The 19,131-nt window shown below is 40.9% G+C and overlaps 1 protein-coding gene and 2 pseudogenes across 7 annotated transcripts in view; all 3 read right to left on the reverse strand.

The window, feature by feature from the left end:
• CALD1 (caldesmon 1) overlaps positions 1 to 19,131 on the reverse strand; it is a 225,148-nt gene that overhangs the window by 57,504 nt on the left and 148,513 nt on the right. The gene's annotated exons all lie outside the window — the stretch shown is intronic.
• On the reverse strand, positions 2,894 to 8,878 carry LOC307108379 (small ribosomal subunit protein eS1-like; annotated as a pseudogene). The gene has a single exon. The product of its transcript is annotated as a small ribosomal subunit protein eS1-like (transcript).
• On the reverse strand, positions 14,141 to 17,635 carry LOC307108380 (large ribosomal subunit protein eL21-like; annotated as a pseudogene). Its single transcript has one exon. The product of its transcript is annotated as a large ribosomal subunit protein eL21-like (transcript).

Genomic DNA, 19,131 nt, shown 5'->3' on the forward strand with positions numbered 1-19,131 from the left:
AAATGCAAATAGATTAAATATGCCAGTCAAAAGACATAGGGTAGCTGAATGGATAAGAAAACAGACCCAAGCCCTAGCCAGGGTGACTCATTTGGATGGAGCATTGTCCTGTGGACTGAAGGGTCATGGGTTCGATTCCTGGTCAGGGCACATACCCAAGTGCGGGTTTGATCCTCAATCAGGGATGAGGGGAGGCCAATTGTTGTCTACCCTCCCTTTCTCTCTCTCTCTAAAAAAAAATTAATACAATAAAAAGAAAACAAGACTCTATATATAGCTTGTCTAGAAGAGACCTACTTCAGATAGAAAGACACACAGACTAAAAGTAAACAAATGGAAAAGGATATTTCATACAAATGGAAAGAGAAAAAAAACTGGGGGAGCAATACTTACATCAGACAAAATAGCCTTTAAAACAAAGGCTATAATAAGAGATAAAGGACATTACATAATGATAAGGGGTCAATCCAACAAGAGGATATAACCCTTGTAAACGTTTATGCATGCAACATAGAAGCACCTAAATATACAAAGCAAATATTAATATACATAAAGGGAGAGAGCTACAGTATTAGTCATAGTAGAGGACTTTAACATACCATTGACATCAAAGGATAGATTTGCCAGACAGACAATCAAGAAGGAAACAGCAGCCTTATATAACACCTTAGACTGGATGGATTTATTTGATATTTTTAGAGCATTTCACCCTAAAGCAAAAAACTGAAAAACACAAAAATATATGGAAGCCAAATAATATATTACTAAATAATGAATGGGTTAACAATGAGATCAAATCAGAAATAAAGATACCTTGAGACAAATGAAAATGAAAATACAACAACCCTAAATCTATGGGAAACAGCAAAAGCAGTTATAAGATGGAAATTCATAACAATACAGGTCTACCTCAAGAAACAAGAAACAAGAAAATTCTCAAATAAACAATCTAACTCTACACCTAAAAAAAACAAAACTAGTAAAATATCAATTAACAAAAAACTAGTAAAATATCAATTAACAAATTACACAAGATCAATGAAACCAAAACCCAGTTCTTTGAAAAGATAAACACAATTAATAAACTATTAACCAGACTCATCAAGAAAAAAAGAGAGAAGACCCAAATAAATAAAATCAGAATTAAAGAGGAGAAGAAGTGACAACTGTTACCACAGAAATACAAAGGATTGTAATAAAATACTAGTAATAATTATATGCCAACAAATTGGAAAATCTGGAAGAAATGGATAAATTCCTAGAAACACACCTTTCAAGACTGAATCAAGAAGAAACAGAAAATCTGAACAGACCGATTACTATCTACAAAATTGAATCAGAAATAAAAACAATTCTTAATCAAACCTAAAGATTCCATAAAAAACCTACTAGAACAGATAAACGAATTCAGTAAAGTAGCAGGATACAAAATTAATATTTGGAAATTAGTTGCATTTTTATCCATTTGTATGCCATAAGCATCTATAGACGCAAGCGGTGGACCTTTTTTAATTAAACTCAAAATATCATGGCAGTTAACTGGTTAAACATCAATAATGAACTATCAGAAAGAGAAATTAAGAAAACAATCCCATTTACAATTGCATCAAAAAATAAAATACATAGGAATAAATTTAACTAAAGAGGTAAAAGACCTGTACTTGAAAAATTAGAAGACAGTGAAGAAAGAAACTGAAGAAGATACAAATAAACGAAAGCATATACTAAATTAATGAATAGGAAGGATGAATATCATTAAAATGTCCATACTACCTGAAGCAATCTATAGATTCACTGCAATCCCTATCAAAATACAAATGGCACTCTTCACAGAACTAGGACAAATAATCCTAAAATTTTTATGGAACCATAAAAGATGCCAAATGGCCACCGCTATCTTGAGAAAGAAGAACAAATTTGGAGGTATCACACTGTATGATATCAAAGTATACAACAAGGCTATAGCATGGACTGGCATAAAAACAGACACATCGACCAATGGGACAGAATAGGGAGCCCAGAAATACTTCCATGCCTACATGGTAAATTAATATATGGAAAAGGAACTGAAACCATAGAACTCATAGAAGAAAATATAGGCAGTCAACTCTCAGACATTTCTCTCAGTAATATGTTTTCTGATACATCTCCTCAGGCAAGGCAACAAAAGAAAAAATAAACAAATGGGACTATATCGAGCTAAAAATTTTGCACAGCAAAGGAAACCATCAACAAAATGAAAAGACTGAGTGGAATATTTGCCAATGATACATCTGATAAGGGGTTAATATCCAAAATTTATAAAGAACTCATACAATTCAACACCCAACAAACAAACAATCCAATTAAAAAATGGGCCCAGGATCTGAATAGACACTTCTCCAAAGAGGACATTCAGATTGCCAATAGGTATATGAAAAGATGCTAATGTCACTAATCATCAGAGAAATGCAAATTAAAATCACAATGAGATATCGCCTCACACTTGTCAGAATACCTATTTTCAATAAAATCAATAAACAACAAATGTTGGCATGGATGTGGAGAAAAGGGAACCCTGGTGCACTGTTGGTGGGATTGAAAATTGCTGCAGCCCCTATGGAAAACAGTATGAAATTTCCTCAAAAAATTAAAAATTGGCCCTGGCTGGTGTGGCTCAGTAGGGTAGTGTTGGCCTGCACAACAAACAGTTCTTGGGTGAAGTTTAAAAAAAAAAGGTAAAAAATTGAACTACCATACAATCCAGCAATTTCACTTCTGGGTATATATCCAAAGAAATTCAAAACACAAATTTGAATATATATATATATACACACACACACACACACACACACACACACACACACACACACACACCCTTATTTTCATTGCAGCATTATTTACAATAGTCAAGATATGGAAGTAACCCAAGTGCCCATCAATAGATGAGTGGATAAAGAAGTGGTATATATATATATATAATGGAATATTACTCGGCCATAAAAAAGAATTAAATCTTACTATTTCCAACTACATGGGGAAACCTAGAGGGTATTATATTAAGCGAAATAAGTCAGACAGAGAAAGAGAATACCATATGATTTCATTTATATGTTGACTCTAAAGAACAAAACAAACAGACAAAACAGAAACAGACACATAGATACAGAGAACAAACTGAGGGCTACCAGATGGGAGGGAGTTGGGGGTGCTGAGTGAAAAAGGTGAAGGGATTAAGTACAGATTGGTAGTTACAAAACAGACCACAGATTAGGGAATAAAGTCAAATGATACTGTACTAACTGTGTATGATGCTAGGTGGGGGCTAGAATTATCTGGGGATCACTTTGTAAATTATAGAATTATCTAACCACTATGCTGTACACCTGAAACTAATATAAAATAATATTGAATGTTAACTGTAATTGAAAAATGAAATTAAAAAAAGAAAGACTAGCACAAAATAAACCAGTTGGCCACAGACATGACCAACCATGACATGATCTGTAAACGTTTTACCTATAGAACAAAGTCTGGTTAAGAAGACTGTAATGTAACCAAGACAACCCATCAATTAATAACTTGTCTGAGGTAACAGGGCTTCTTTATTGTTCTACATACATTCTAGACAAAGAAGAATACACAAAGTGAGCATCTGTTACTATGACTTTCCCATAGCATGGTTCTCATGCTATAATTCTCATGAGCAGTACTGGTTAGCTACTGTACATTAAAACACGCCCATGCTGAGGCCTGGAACACTACCATGGCATTCTTAAAGGAATACCTTTTAAGAGTATCCTGACTCTTGACTCTATTTCTCTATTCATCAAAGATTTATGATAACCTATACCTGGGTCTTTTTCTTTGACCGAACCTGTCTCTCTTCCTCCACCCCTATTCTCTCAATAGGGAGGACCTTGTATAAATGATGAAGATGGTAATTTTGCCAGTTATATTTACTGTTAATTAATAAATTAGCTTTCTAGTTTGAAAGTAAATTCTCAGTCATATCATCCTATCCTTGCAACAGATAGCAATTTCACATTTTAGGATGCGAACGTGGCTTAATATTAAAAGAAAAGCTAAAATATTGGGGGAACACTTTGTAAAGTATATGACTGTCTATGCAGTACATCTGAAACCAATACAAAATAATATTGAAAGTAAACTGTAATTTAAAAAATAAAAATGTAAAAGAAAAGAAAAGCAAAATAAAGAAGTATTTATTAACTAAATACTGAGGGACGAATAACTTGCATAAACACAGAGACAATATTAAAAATATATCTCCATTATTTCTGAATTTGAAATGGATACACTGTTTTTCAATTATTTGGCTGAGAATTTTACCCTTACATGCATGGGAAATAAAGTTTAAACAATTCCAATGTGTCTAGAAGCTGATTTTGGTTGAAAGCACAATTCTCTACTGTTAGGTTTTAAACAACTGGATTGAACCTGTGAACCTGAGAAGAAACCCGTCTAACTCGTTTCATATATATATAGTATGTTCTTTAAAGGTTTCAAAAACTCAGGAAGAAAAGGAGCCTGGAAGCTGGGGGATATGATAGAAGATGCATTTAGAGCAGTGGCCGTCAACCTTGGCTGCACATTAGAATCACCCAGGGGCGCTTTTAAAAATCCCTCTGCCCGGGCTGTGTCCCAGACCAATTAAATCAGACCCACTGGGGGTATGATCCAGGCATTAAGGCTCCCCACGTGATTCCAGTCTGCAGCCAGGATGAGACACACTGATTCATAGTGAGTGAACCGTCCCAGCCAGAGGCAGTTACGGCAAAGGCAGTGCAGAGTCATTCAGAACATAGAGTGCAGAGAGCAGTCATGGGCAAGTAAGAGTAGGTAAAGCCACTCACCCTTATGGTCCTAAAGGCTGGACTCTTTTCGCTTCTTTTATTTACTTTTTAATTGGGATATATCAATATTTACCAACAGAAAGTAATATTGTTGTACAGATAAAAAATTTAAGCTTATTAAACATTGGTTAAATACACTGTATGGTATTTCCCTTGTTCTCTCCATGACCAAGTTTGACTGAGTCTGACACCACCTTCATTCGCTGGTGGCAGCCCCTGGAGTGGCAGGCCTGGTGCCTGGGAGGGTTTAACCTATAACCTTAACCTCTTTTTGTGATGAAAACATCCTATAACCCCCAATTCCTATCTCTCCCTCCATCATGGGTAATTTGTGTTAGGATGCTATTCTCAAAGCTCAGCTAAGGATCCGTGAGAAAACAACTGTTAGAGTCTGTTTCATGGGATTTGAACTGTAAAAAAAGAGAAAAAATGAGGTCAGGACCCAGCCAAACCAACAAGGTACCTGCCAAACCACACCTTATCCTCCTCAATCAGCAAAAATATCATCCACCGCCTGACTCCTCTTACCTCACCAATAGGAGCTCATTCATTCCCTTATTAGGACACTGGCAGTGGGGAGAGGGACTGCTCTGTCTGAGGCCCAGGAGTGGCTTCCACAACATGTGCAGCTCATCAAAGACGAGAAGAGGGTAACAGCCACCGAGGGAGGAGACTGGAAAAATTACATCCTTGCTGCATGGAGGACAATCCATCTCGGTAGGCCATAATTATGGTTTTGGATGAAAAAAAACCTCTTTTGAAGGCCAAACCAAAAAAACTCAATCCTAATATATTTTTTTAAAATGCATTTTTTTGGAAGAGGTTTTACCTTAGAAATGCAGTCAAGGAATTTCAAGTTGAATGCTTCCGGGGAGTTGACTACGTAGTCAATGAGTACCTGGTCTTACCCTTCCAGAAGGGCTGGGCTTGGATGGTCTCCCTAGTTCTAGAGCACACACCTGAACCTAGAAGTGTCATTTGCTTTTTTATTTTATTTTTTTAAAACCCTGTAACAAAATAAAAGCCCTGTCCCCTTCTGTATTTCTGCTTCTCGTATGTCTATGGGGTCCTCCCTCCATGTTCTGACTCTTGTCTGAGCTTACCACCTCTTTTCTTCTCACAATGTAGCACCATTCACACCAGGCTTTTTTTCTATGATATTGGAGTAGCTTCCAAATCAAAATAAGAAGTCTCCCTGTTATGATCTGTGTCAGCAGGGCTGTCCTGTTAATCCCATCCTGTGTAGTGGCTAAGCTGTTTCCAGAGCCAACTCATGAGCTCACATCCATTCAAGCAATAACAGATGACAATTCTAACTTTCTAGAATTTACAAAACACGTCCATCGTGGGCATGCTCTGATATGATTGCTAGACTACCAGTGAGATAGACACTGTTATTCCTACTTCACAGCTGAAGAAGTAGGCTTGGCAGAGCTGGGTGATTTGCAGTCAGCCAGGACATCCGTAGAACTTGGGGCCTTTCTGACTGGCGCTCTCACCCACCTCAAGGATGTCATAAACATGTGGTTCTGCTCAGACAAGGACCTCTGAAACTACCAGAGAGAATTTACGTCTTCAAGTTTCCCAGGTTCCTCTACTAGTAAATGAAGGGTGTTCAGGACTCTGGGAGATTGTGGGAGGCCCCAGGACTCACGTCACTCCTCTGGGGTTGGGCTGCTTGCTACTAAAATTGACCCCTTGTTCAAGTTGTAGTAGCATTTCTAAAGCTAAAAAGTTGAACACAACAGCCGCTGTCTATTTAAAAATAAACAGTAGCCTTGGTGATTAAAAAATAAAATAAAAGAGGTACATATTAGACCCGCCAACCTTGACTTTGAATGAGTGAAGCAAATGAACAAATTGTTTAAAAGGACTAGGATGCTTATTTAATGGTGATTAATTCCCATTTGTGCAGTACTTCTTACCTGCCAGGCAATCGACAGGATTTCATTGAATCCTTACAATAGCATTGAATAGACATGATTATATTTTTCCCCCCACCCCACACACAGGATTTTTTATTTGTCACAATTAAAAGTCGAATTTTAAACAGATGCTTGGAGTGAGGACTCATATCCATCAACTCGTTTAACTTTAGCACCTGTCTCATCCCCAGTAACTTTTCCAGAACTGCTACCTTCACCATGAAGCTCCCTGAGTTTTCCTAGTTCCAACGTGGGCTTCTTCAGCCTTCTGACTTTTCTAACAAAGACATAGAGCTGACAATAGATTGGCAAGCCTTTTCTGTGTCTTTTCCAATGCTATCTGGATTTCAAGTCATTTGTCTACAACTCTCGGGTCACGATTTCCATCATCCTCTTCCAGATTTGGCGGACCTGTTGATGCTGAGCATAAGAGGTCATCTGAATCTGATGGTTGTGGTTTTTTTTAGTAAAACCAACATAGAATAGATGAAGCAAATAACCATCGGTAGTCTTGACATTAACATGAGCTTCAATCATGGTCTGCCATTTTTTGACCATGGAGCACATTTGTCTCCACTGGAAAGATCCATGCCATGGAAATTACTCAGGCAGTTTTTTGCCCTGAACATCCTCAGTATTTAGCTTGAATTTTCCAAGTGCAACTTAATCATTCTGCAGATCAGCTAGGCTCACTTCAAAAACATGACCCTTGATACCATCAGATGTAATTTTGGTTCCGTGAATTCCCCTGACTGGTGCTTTTCCAGTGTTTCTTACATTGAACACAGCCAGTGCTTTCACATCATGACAATCTTCCTTAGAAAATGGATCAAACACTTTCTTCTTGGCTCCCTTTTTAGGCATGATTATTCTTATTTTAAGTCTAGATGAGCAAACCTGGCACAAATCACTTGCCCAGGATTACACACGTAGGATTTTAGCTGCCATGTGGCTGACCCAAAAGTCTAGGCTGTTTGTACCGCTACAATATAGCACATCTATTTGTTTCTTAGGTCTCAGTTTTTTTGACTTTGACAGGACAAGATTTAGAAGTTAAGATATGGAGAAGTTTAAAGTTATTCGAAGAGTTTAGTTTCTTTTAGTTGACATAAGGAAGTCATGCGATATTATTAACAATGAGATGAGAGGAGTGGCTGGTTGTACGGAAGTCCAGCTCTCCCACGGGGGGAAGAGGCACACTCACTGCCTCTTCACAGGGCCCGTGGGGCAGTACTTTGTCCTCTGGCCTGGTTATGTAAGGTAATGCGTCATGAGAGTTCAAAGACCCTCTCCAGACCCTCCTCTCACCCTCTCCTGGCCTGTTCTGCCAGGAGGAGAAGCTTGCTCATCAAGCAGGATCTGATGTCATATTATAATTGCTGCCAGATTCTCCCCCTCAAAGACCAGAGGTGAGAACTGTGAAAGCACAGGCAGGGAACAACATCCGTTAAGTGTTAAGCTGGAGAAAGTGAGGGAGCTACCAGAAGCAGCAGCAGGCCTGGAGCCAGGAGCCAGTCAACACACACACCCAGGCAGGGCGGAGGTGGGCCAGTCAATCAACCTCTCTGGCCTCATTTTCCTCATCTGTAAAATGGAGGTAGTGATACTTGTAGTGTTGTTGAAGGGTTACATGAACTAATATTTGCAACGAACTTAGAACAGCATTTGGCACATAGTAATATGACTGTTAACTGTTTTTATTGTTTTATTTATTGCTATGATCCTCCTTCTCTCCCTCCTCCTCATTATATGGGAAATATGTCTTCCAAGGTATGCTGCTCTTTCCAAACATGAAGGGGAGAATTGGGCACTAAAAATATTTCTGACTCAGGATTATAAATTCCTTTTCATTGAAAATATTAACACCAGAGAATACTGATAAATGTAGGGGAAATTCTTATCTTTTGTTGATAGTCCCTTATTCTTCCTTTCTCTCCTTCCTTCTCCCTCCCTCCCTCTCTTCCTCCCTCCCTTGCTTCCTTATCCTCACCCAATTGATTTTTGGAGAGAGAGGGAGGGAGGGAGGGAGAGAGAGGAGAGAGAGAGAGAGAGAGAGAGAGAGAGAGAAACATCGACGTGAGAGAAACATTGATCGGTTGCCTCCTGTACGTGCCTCTAACCCAGGATCGAACTAGCAACCTAGGATGTGCCCTGTCTGGGAATGGAACCCGCACCCTTTTGGTGCATGGGATGACGCTCCAAGCAGCTGAGCCATCCAGCCAGGGGTATCTGTCTTTCTTTTTTGAGCAGTGGGGAGGAGGGGGGTGTTGTAGCTAAAACATCCAAAAATGCCTTTTATCTCTCATTTCCTCTGTCTCTCTCTTACCCCATGTCACCTCTCATTAAAATGTAAAGGGAAATTTATCATCAGACAGCCTCATCTTCCCGTGCCAGAAAATGCCCATCTCCTGGTGGAAGAGGATAATCCCCTTTTCTGTTCTTCTTTGGGGCGGGCTTAACACCCAAACTTAGTGGAGAATTGGTGGATCAGAGCTCTAGGCATGGAGGTTGGTCTGACTCTCACTGGAGCGGCTTTAGACACATTGCCTGGCAGCAGAGCATCCACATGTCCCCACCGTCCCACTACCTTTCAGCCAGCAGGCATTCTAATTGTACTCGAAAATTCTTCTACTTATTGCTTATGAATTCAACTACAAAATGCGATGTTAAGGTACTTAAAATCTTTCCATACTTGTTATGGGTTGAATTGTGTCCTCTAAAAATGATATGTTGACACCCTAACTCGCAGTACCTCAGAATGTGATCTTACTTGGAAATAAGGCCTTAATGGAGGTAATTAAGTTATGATGAGGTTGTAAGAGTAGGCCCTCTTCCAATGTGACTCGTGTCCTTATAGAAAGGGGGAACTTTGGACATAGACACAGACATACATGGAAGGTAGACTATGTGAAGAAACACAGAGAAAATGCCTTGTGAAGGCTGAGGACTGGAGCAATGAATCTACACGCAAAACCACTAACGACGGCTAGCAAACCACTAGGAGCTAGGAGAGAGGCGTGGAACAGCCTTCAGAAAGGAGCAACCCTGCCTGTTACTTTAAGATACCTAGTATGTAGATCTTTGATATCGAGTATGTAGAAAACTAATACAGTTCTCAGTTTAAGGATCGAATGGTTCTACTTTATTAATACATTTTTCCCCCCGACAATTTCTAGCATTTTCTACTGCCTATTTAGGTGAGTGGTTCATCACATTGAACCAGTAGCCATCTGATCTATGAAGTTGCCTTCTGTTGTAACTTGCACATGTATTCTCTCCTATGCTCTGTTTTCACTTTTGCTGTGTTCCTTTGCTTCTATGGTACCTGGGGATCTCGGTTGGAGATTTACCCGTAGCTCTGAGGTGGGCTCATCAAACTCTAGCCTTCTCAGGCTCCCGGGGCAGCCGGGGACAGAGCCTCTGTTCTCTGGGTGACGGAATATTTCATAGGATCTCCCTCCCAGCCCATAAATTGTTGAGAGAGGCAGACTCAGAATACTTCCCTACGTCCAGTAACATCAGAAAATTTAAAACGTATGTAGGGGAGGGAGAGTACAGTAAGTGGGAAACAAATCTTCCGCATGATACTGATTCCTTACAGACCTGGGGCGGTTCAATCTATGAGTTCAAGGCTGTTCCCCTTGGAATGTGTAGAGATTGTACATACTTCCTGGGTACCTTCCACTCCGTGAGGTTAAAGCATAGTCCCTGTCTGTGCTTGAGTCTAAGGAGCTTTTGTCCTTTTGTAACTAGGAAGTGTTCACTCCTACCTGACTGACATCAGAATACCATTCATTTCACATCAGGCCTTCACGGGATGTATAGGGTTTGCCCAACTTGTGGAGACCTCAGCAAAAGAATATGTAGAGGTGAGGGCCAGGTTTGTTGCACTGAATTCTAGGAAGTCTCTATGCTCATATGATGGGCTGAACTGTACCCTCTCCAAAAATATGTTGAGGTTCTAACCTCTAGTACCTCAGGATGTGACCTTATTTGGAAACAAGATCTTTATAGATGTCATGGAGTTAAAATGAGGTCGTTGGGGTGGAGCCTAATCCAGTATGAGCGGTGTTCTCATAAAAAGGGGGAATTTGGACGCAGAGAAGGACACAGAGGGCAGAGGATGTGAAAAGAAGCAGGGAGAATGTCACGTGAAGTAATGGAAGCGTAGGAGCTATGCTGCCACAAACCAACGGGCAGTTAGGACTCCCAGGATCTGGAAGTGGCAAGGAAGGCTCCTCTGCTTACAGGACTCAGAGGGACCGTGGCCCCGGCAACACCTTGACTTCAGACTTGTAGCATCTAGAATTGTGAGACAATAAGTTTCTGTTGTCCTAAGCCTCCCAGTTTGCGGTAGTTTGTTATGGCAGCCCTAGGAAATTAACACGACTCTCCACAGCCCTTCATGCTTCTGTGGTTACCCGAAAGCTACCTGGGATTCATCCCCCAGGCACCCAGTTCATGCCAGTAGTTACCATTGTTAATCAACATCCCCCCAAACACCCCTTTGAGTGCTTACTCAGTGCCAGGCACCGTGCTAACCACTTTACACATGTTTTCCTCTTTTTGTAGAGAAGTAAACTAAGAAACCCAGTGAGAATTAGTAATTTGCTCAGGGGTGTGTGATTAATAAGATGATGCAAATAAAATCTGTATCCGAGTTTATCTGGAGTTCGAATTCTGAATTTATACTCTCCTCACCTGTGAAGATTCCTTCCAAGATTGGTGGCATCCAAATCTCTGGCAAACAAACCCTTACTTCTTAGTACACCCTCCTTCACAATGGACCTGGTTTAGGACAACTACGAAAAGTAGTAATTCTATATTTTGCCCCCAAAGTCCATTTTCAGCAAGTTTCATTCAACTTCAGACTTAGCCAAAGTGTAGCAGTGGGTTATCCTTTCTAAGCAGTGAGTAAATGCAACAACTAACATCGAGATGATGAGCTCCTCTGATTTTTTTCTAAAGTAGATGGATGTTTTCATGAACACATTCAATCACAAACTGAACTGAGCTGCCTTCCGCCCCAGCATCAGTCGTTTTGTTGTCTCCTCTGCGGTCCTTAGGAAGGGGAGTGAAGAAGGAAGGAAAAGGTAGAAAATGTAACACTGACTAGGCAACCACTAGGTTTACACACGTCCACGTAGCCCATTCCTTCAATTTCCACCTGCAAGACAGGTATTACACTTGTGTTTTTACAGATGAAGAGACTCAGGCACAGAGAAATCAAACAACCTGCTCGAGGCTCCACACTAGGTAACGCGGGAGGGTGAAACGCAGGTGCGGGAGGCAGGGGCTCTGGCTCTGGTTTCTCATCTGGGAGGAAGCACCTGTTTCCTGCTCTGAAAGGTGGGTCTGGCCCTACGGCTACTGAGCCCCCTTTTCCAACCAGCAGGGCAACTGCACTCCAGAAAGGCTGCCTGCGAGATGGCAGAGGGGAGCGCCGGGCTCCTTGCTAAAGCCATTCCTTCTGCTCCTGAGGTTCCATGTACCTGAGCCCTGGTCCTCACTCACTCATTCAAAAGTTGCACGAACACAGTCTTTTTCAATTAAATTCTTAGGCATATCATAACAATTTATTAAATAGCTGTGAAAATTATCTACACAAAAGCTACAAATGTCATGAAATCACATTAAAACGAGATGTTAAAAAACTACTTAAATTTTACACATTTTATGTATTTTTCTCTGGAAACTATGCAGGATAGTTATGAGCTGTGGCCTTTGGTGGGGTATTGCTGATCTGAGCAAAGAATGCTTTCACTCTTTAAAGAGCAAAAGTGGCAAATTTATTTCCTTCTCTTTGGGGTGAATATAGTCTTTCTTTTATTATATTATTATTTTATATGACCTCTGTTACATACAAAGGGAGTGATTTGGAGAATCGAGTTCTAGAAAAGGTGAGTGTAGACATTCCTTGCAAAGATCAGAAAGTCATGGAAAGGTAAAGAAAAGACACAGAGAGCAGACAGAGCTAGCCTCTAAGAGACAAATGTCCAATGTGGGTTAGGCCCTAAAAGGAGTTCAATGGCATAAAAAATATTAGACAAAAATACCAGGTCCACCCTGGCCGGTGTGGCTCAGTTGGTTGAGCATCATCCTGTGCCCCATAGCTCGATTCCCCGTCAGGGCACATGCCCTGGTTGCGGGCTCGATCCCTGGTCAAGGTGCATGTGGGAGGCAGTTGATCCATGTTTAAATTAAATAAAGAAAAAAAATATCAGACCCTATATAGGAAGTTCAGGAATATTCTAATCAATGTCTGTGTGACATGAAATTTACAATAAAGTTCTAAAGAAAAAGTGAAACATGAATGAGAAAAGTACCATATTTTCTCTAGCAATTTATACGTCTTAGTAAAAGTATCTCCTTTACTGGTTACTTTTGTCAGTTGTTTTTTTTAATAAAAAGTCATCTTAAAACAGTGGGAATTCGTGTTTATAAATCCAGTGGGCGAGAGCAGATACCAGGCAAAGCATACTCCTTCCAACCTGGCTCATGAGTGAAAAACCCAGCCACCTAGCTGCTTCCTTGAGTTTATAACCAGGAAAAGTATTTAAGGGCAGAGGAGTGAGGGTGACCTGGGTGATCTGGCTGAGCTTCTTAAATACAAACCTAGTTACAACATCATGAACAAATGCCACCCTGAGATTTTTATTTATGAAGCTGCATAATGTTATAGCCTGTGCAAGAATATTTTCCCAACTCGACAAAAACAAATGGTCTCTCTAAGTTGTTCCTCTGATCTTAAGTTTTATTTGGGAAAAATAAGGCTCTTTAATAATGACGTGCATTTGTCTTATACTTAATATCTTCCCGTCTCCTTGAATGCATGTCATTTTAATGGACGGCCTTGACACGCTGCACGTTACACCAAGCAGGATGAGCCTGTCCGCTTTGCAGCTGTGCCGCAGGAAGATGAGGTGGCTTCCCAGAGATCTCAGAGCTGATTATTAAAGGGGCCAGGCCAGAATCCAGACCCTCTGATTCCCACACGCAAAGCCTCTCCCTGCAGCTCTGGGCTGACCCCTGAGCGGGCTGACCCGGAGCAGGCAGCCAGGGCCACTGCTCCCCGGCCCGCGGAGCTTCCTAAGCTGCTCTGAAGGGGGGCCAGGATACCGATTACGCAGTAGCTCAGTGGTTTTCCAACTTCAGTTTGCAGCTCCTAAAATCTCTTTAGTAGGTTGTGACCACCATTTTTAAATGATATGAAAAAAAACATAGAGAAAATATCAGACGGCAGGAAACTAAATAAAAAAGATATCTGTATTCCCACATTATTGTAGCATGATTCACAATAGCCAAGGTATGGAAACAATCTACATATCCATCAACAGATGAATGAATTAAAAAATGTATACACACACACACACACACACATATAGTATACACACATACATATATATAGGGTGGGGCATAAGTGGGTTTACAGTACGTGAAACAGTTTATTCTTGTATTATTATTTATTAATTATTGTATTATTTTCCATACGGACAACTGTAAACCTACTTTTGCGCTACCCTGTATATACATATTTATAATACATATGATGGAATATTATTCAGCCTTATAAAAGGATGAAATCCTGACATTTGCAATGTGGATAAATCTAGAGGACATTATGCTAAGTGATAAAAGCCAGATAGAGTAAAACAACTGTATGGTATCACTTTTATGTAGAACTAAAAATAAAAATGTCAAACTAGAATGGTGTTTGCCAGGGATTGGAGTTTTGGGGATATAGAGAGAGGCTGGTAAAAGGATACAAACTTTCAGTTATAAGATGAATAAAGTTTGAGGATCTACTGGTAATGTATAGCATGGTGATGATAGTTGATTATACTTTATTATATAAGGGGGATGTGCTAAGGACTAAAACTTAAGTGTTCTCACCAAAAAAAAAAAAAAAAAAAGAAAGAAAGAGAAAACAAGGTAAATATGGGAGGTGATGAGTGTGTTAATTAACTGGATGGTGGGAATCCTTTCACAAGGTACAGATATATCAAACCATCACATTGTACAATTTACCGATAAAGCTAAAACGAAATCTGTAGTACAACATAAAAAATATCAGGGGCATTGTACATAGCAAGAGTGAGCACTGTTTTGTGAATTATTTGTTTCAAATACATATGTGTGTATATATATATACTAGTATATAGTACTGAGTCACAAAATAAACTTAAGTTGATTACATTTAAGGTTATTTTAATTTAAGTATAAGTTAAAAGAAACTTGCATTTCCTTCAGAGGATCAGAGGAAAAAAGAAAACAGAAGACTGATGTAGCTAATGCTTGATCAGAGGCTGTGCTGGGTCTGAGAGCAGCCACGGTCCCAAAGGTAGTAAGGAACTTTGGGTGGTGGGTGTGGGGAGAGGTCAGAAGAAAGATGCCTGCAGTGGGTGGGAGGTGAAAAGATTAGATAATCTCCGAGCTGGAGCCTGTGTTTTATCTTTTTGTGTTCTTAGTGCCTAGTCCAGCAGCACCAACGGGCACAAGAAAAGCCTTGATGAGTATTTGTAGAATAAATGCATAGAAATGAGTGAGGTTTAGATTTTTTTCAGGCTTCTCTTACGAATTCAGTTAGGCTTGGAAATGAATCCAGGCAGTCCTGCATTTATGAAAAGTTTGTTTCAAGAACCTTAATTTGCAAATTAGTTTTTGGAACTTCAAACATCATTACACATGGCAGCTGGGATCTCAGGCCAGCCCACAACCACCTTTTTAGACTCAAGTTATATCTCAAGCTGGTATGAGAACTGAAGCTACGCTTTTAATGGGAAAAACACATCCTCTCGGGTCCAGTCAGGGAGGCCAGGAGCAAATTAGCCTCCAGATGGCAGAGAAGCACCTCTCCATCCCCCAGGCCTCTCGCTGTGGTTAGACCTGCAGCTGCAAAGCCGTTTATGATGGGCTGGGAGAGATGTGAGAAGCAGCAGGAAGTGAGGGCTCATTTCAAGGACAGGCATAGGTCAAAGGTAAGGAGAGGGAAAGAGAAAGGAGCCGTGCCAATAGCATCAACAAGGAGGGAAAAGACGGGGGCCACCGACCACCTAGCCAGAGTGATTGTGGCCTGGTGGCCAGGAAGACACAGGAAGACAGTTGAGGCACCTCCATAAGGCGTTGGGGTTGCCATCACACAAGCAACTCAATGATATTATTTATAGAGTGCCCACAGCAAAGCACAATTACCTGTTTCTCTGACAGTCTTTCTTATTTTTTCATCCATAAACAGCAAGTAATAATTTCATTCTTCACCAGAAAAGTCGATCATTTAAAACCAACCACTGAACCTCAAAGTGAGCAAAAATGGCCTGTTTTGGTAAGTAAACCAAGAGTCACAAAACTCACTTGCCCTTCACTTTGTAGGAGAGAAGGCCACTCCCTGCTCCTCCATCTAGACTATTGGCTTATACTTTGAACATAATTCTAACAAACGGGTTTACTGATTTCCTTGGCTACAGCAGAACAGAGAGTGGGGTCCTAGAGGTGGGCGCTTTACCAGCAATTAGAAGAAATAAAGACATAATGACAAGAGGGAAGATATCCCTTAATAACTGCATCCACTTAGGGATGGGAGTCTTGTTATCCAAGGAGGTATCACTGTTTCATAGCATGATTAAAAAAACTATATTCATAATGACAATCCTCACCAACTGGAGTGTTTCAAATGTGTTGTAATATCTAATTTAAAGAAGGGAAAGAGGGAGTTTTTATTAAACGTTGCTTTTTTTTTTTTATCAGCACAGAAGTCTTTTTTATTTTCCCCCACTTATCATGCCATGAATTCATAGGGAACGGGTTCCAGCAGCTCAGGCTCCTTTCCATTGGTTCTCACAAAGTGAGCTTCTCTGGGTGGAGCAGGCTGACGCTTCAGTGGAACCCAGGTACCTTTCTCTTTGGCTTCCTTCTTTTTCTGATCATTTTCCTTCCACATTTCAGGAAGCTAGCTCAGCTCTTGGAGTGCTTAATATGCTCAACACATACATTCATTCTCTTGGCAAGAATCTTGCCCTTAACTTGCTTGTTCACAATAATGCCCACTGCATGCTGGGTGACACTGTAGACTCCTCCAGTTTTGCCCTGGTAACATTGTGGAGCCTTCCTTTTTGAACAGGGCCCATTTCCTTGATGTCCACAATATCACCTTTCTTGTAGATTCGCATGTGTGTGGCCAAAGGAACAACTCCATGTTTTCTAAAAGGCCTAGAGAACATATGGCGGTGCCTCTCCTCTTTCCCTTTGTGTTGGTCATTTTGGCGAATTACTGGAAGATGGCGGTTCTGGCCGAAAGGAAGCAAACGTTGCTTTTTTGTTATAAAATTTAGCAGGCTGGAAATTTGCCATCCATATTCTCCAATAAGATTGGATAATCTAGGCATTCCTATACTTTTTACAAATCTGAACATTTTTATGTACATTTCTTGCATCATTTCTGCTGAATCTTATATAATTACTAGTGGCCCAGTGCACGAAATTCATGCACTGGGGGGGGGGTTCCCCCAGACTGGCCTGTGCCCTCTCACAGTGCGGGAGCCCAGCGATCATAGCCCTAAAGAGGTAGGCCCCGCTCACCCATCCGGGGCTCCTGGATTGATTGCCCCAAAGAAGTAGGCCGGAGCCGGGGGTCCCACCTCCATGGTGGGCACGGGGCCATGGGAACCCTGGCGGAAGCCGCGTGGAGCAGCTGCCTGGACCCACCTCCCGGGCGTGAGGCAGCAGGGACTCTCCACCACGACCTGCCTCCTCCGCACGAGGCAGTGGAGACGCCAGGACCCACCTCCTCCACTCCGTGTGGAGCCGCGGGACCGCCAGGCCTCGCCACGTGGAGCGGTTGCAGGACCCCAGCTCCTCTGTGTGAGCAGCCATCTTGTGATGGCGTGAGGGCATCACAGCATCAGGGCGTGACGACCACCTAGGCCCGTGGTCGGCAAACTGCAGCTCGCAAGCCACATGCGGCTCTTTGGCCCCTTGAGTGTGGCTCTTCCACAAAATGCCATGGCCTGGGCAAATCTATTTTGAAGAACTGGCATTAGAAGAAGTTTAAGTCTAAAAAATTTGGCTTTCAAAAGAAATTTCAATCGTTGTACTGTTGATATTTGGCTCTGTTGACTAATGAGTTTGCCGACCCACTGACTTAGGCTATTATATATATAGTGCCATGTTTTTTTTGTGTTTTTTAAAATATATATTTTATTGATTTTTTACAGAGAGGAAGGGAGAGGGATAGAGAGTTAGAAACATCAATGATAGAGAAACATTGATCAGCTGCCTCCTGCACACCTCCTATTGGAGATGTGCCCGCAACCAAGGTACATGCCCTTGACTGGAATCGAACCTGGGACCCTTCAGTCCACAGGCCAAACCTCTATCCACTGAGCCAAACCGGTTAGGGCTCCCTGCCATGTTTTTATTTTAGTTTCCTTAGAAAACAGTGGGATGAACTAATTCCCTGTGTTTCTTTGATTCCATGGTTTTAAAATTTATACACCCTTCCACATTTGTTTCAAAGAGTTGCACAAAAACAAAACTTTTTCATTCTCAGGATACATCAGAGCATACTTGTTTATGAGTTTAACTGTTAATGGACTATAAAGCATGAATATTAACAAGAAACCCAAAATCTTGACTCAAGAAGACTTACTAGGGCTTTGAGAAAATGAGAAAGGTAGTGGTGAAAATATTAGACTACAAGTGACAGAATCTCTCAATAATCTTACTAGAAACTAATTAAGCAGCATCTTTGAATTCTAAAGAACTGAAGAGCCATTCACACCTGCTCCCAAAGATAACATGGCTCTGTGTAGGTTTTGACATGCAGGAATTTTAATGTGCCTCATTAAAAACACACACACACACAAAACACTGCCAATCTTGCAGTTGTAGGTAATGACACTGATAATTATCTGATGCAAAAGCAAAGGGAATTATAATTCATTTTGTTGGGCACCTGCTTTGGCATTTAACCTACTACCGCTTTCAAAGCAAAAGGTACAGAGGCTTTGTGTGTTCAAATGACTCCAATAAAAAGTGTGAACTTAGATGAGCTGCTTTGTTTATCTAACAACAGGAAACTTAAGGAAGGTATTTTGAGCATCAGCACCATGCTGGAAACTGAAGGTTCAAAGATTTAAAAAGGTTCCCGCCCGCAAATGAATTACCATCTATTATGGAGAGAACAGGCATGCTCACCCCTAACTTTAGAGCAAGGCTAATAATAGGAGGATGGACAAGGTTTATTAGCATGGAGAGAAAAGAGGAACTGAAGAAGGCTTGTGGAGGAAGGTAGCATTTGATCAGGGCCTTGAAGGACAGGAAGGAAGTCAGAAGCAGAAGAGATAGAGTTTTTC

Source organism: Cnephaeus nilssonii, assembly GCF_951640355.1.
Source record: "Cnephaeus nilssonii genome assembly, chromosome: 12".
NCBI lineage: Eukaryota > Metazoa > Chordata > Mammalia > Chiroptera > Vespertilionidae > Cnephaeus > Cnephaeus nilssonii.